Source organism: Belonocnema kinseyi, chromosome 3, assembly GCF_010883055.1.
Source record: "Belonocnema kinseyi isolate 2016_QV_RU_SX_M_011 chromosome 3, B_treatae_v1, whole genome shotgun sequence".
In the NCBI taxonomy this organism is placed as follows: domain Eukaryota; kingdom Metazoa; phylum Arthropoda; class Insecta; order Hymenoptera; family Cynipidae; genus Belonocnema; species Belonocnema kinseyi.
Window position 1 is genome coordinate 47035115 of NC_046659.1, and position 1662 is coordinate 47036776.

A 1662-nucleotide genomic window follows, 5' to 3' on the forward strand; every position below is an offset into this window, starting at 1 on the left:
TCAGTTTCCAGTTTAGTGAAAGATCGCTACCAAATAATTCTGGTAAGAACTCTCGAACTGTGAGGATCATCTCTGCTTGGGAAATTGATGATTTTTTTACCATAGACGTGTGGACAACAGTAGACTGAAGGAGACTAAAATATTTAGCAAAATGATGAAGTGGACTATTTTGCTTGCGACTCTGGTTGGTCTTGCTCTCGCCGGACCAACTCAAGACGTAGCGCAGTTTGACCAGCAAAGAGATTAAAAATCCGCACTCTTTTACGACTTCTGGGCTAATGACATTGACGGGAATGTTGTTTCTCTATCAGAATACAAAGGAAAAGTTCTCATTGTCGTCAACGTCGCCAGTAATTGCGATTTGACTAAGTCCAACTATAAGCAGCTTCAGGCCCTTTATCAGAAATACAAAGAACAAGGTTTGAGGATTCTCGCATTCCCCTGTAATCAGTTCAAAGGCAGGAACCAGGAGCCTCACAAGAAATTAAGGACTTTGTTAAAAAATACAATGTTTCCTTCGATATGTTCGAGAAAATCGAAGTAATGGTGAAAATACACACCCTCTCTGGAAATGGATGAAGGCTCAACCCAACCCAGCTAAATCTTTCAGCCAGGACATCTCGTGGAACTTCACCAAATTTGTCATCAACAGACAAGGAGAAGTTGTTGCCCGATTTACACCGCATACTGAGCCGAAAGAGATGGCAGAAACACTCGAAATCTACCTCCAGGAGGAAGCTGAGTTATAGACTTAGTTTTGGCATTTTTATTTCTTATTTCGTGTTGTAAGTTTTATAGAATTGATAAGTTTTTGACCTCTCAGAGGAGAAATGAGCTTTGATGTGATAAAATTAAGTAACCTTTGTGAGATTGAATTTGAAGTTTGACATCATGTAAATAATGATTGATAATAAAATTTCGTGAGTTTATTTTGCACTGTTAAAAAAAAAATCGGTTCGGTTTTGATTCCTCTAGAATCAAACTGAAGGGCCTATGACAAAGCCACCGAACGCGTTCTCGGGTTGCGGATAGAGAGTCCCTGTACCAAGGTTTTCTGCTGGATATGGTTACAAAAATAAATAGGCAGTCGCGGACAATTATCCAGAGGTGGTCCCGAAGGAATTAACTCCCAAGCGGAGGTGTGAAAACCGTGCCGAAAGCTGAATGGCACCTGGGTGAGGTGTCTAGAACGGTGACTCTGGGATACCGGGCGACCTCTCAGAGTACGCAGCCTTATCCTTGCATGCGGGGCTCTACAAGGATGGACGAACCCCTTTCCCTAGCTTCTCGTGGAAACAACAATGACAACACCAACCATAGTTGTAGTAAGTGCGGTTCAAAACAAAAGAACGCGCAGTGCTCCCGACAATGGGTCGGCCAATAATGCCGACCAATCTAGAGCTGGGGGAGCCAATGAAAATGGATTCAATGCGATGGATCGGCGGGATCTCGTGACCTTTGGGTGGAAGGAACAACTGAATCACGACTTGCTAGACTGCTACGATGCGAGTGTGGCCCGTGAACGGGGTTACATGGGACGGCTGCATGCTCTGTGGTGCCAGAAACACCCGGAGCTCTCGCACTTTTCGCAGCAACGTCTGCGAAACCATGCTGAACTACTCCGTAAAAGGGGCTATGTAAGCGGAACGCCTACTCTACCAC

General features: G+C 44.4%; 1 pseudogene; it reads left to right on the forward strand.

The window, feature by feature from the left end:
- The first annotated feature begins 77 nt into the window (after positions 1 to 77).
- On the forward strand, positions 78 to 749 carry LOC117169807 (annotated as a pseudogene).
- The last annotated feature ends 913 nt before the right edge of the window (positions 750 to 1662 follow it).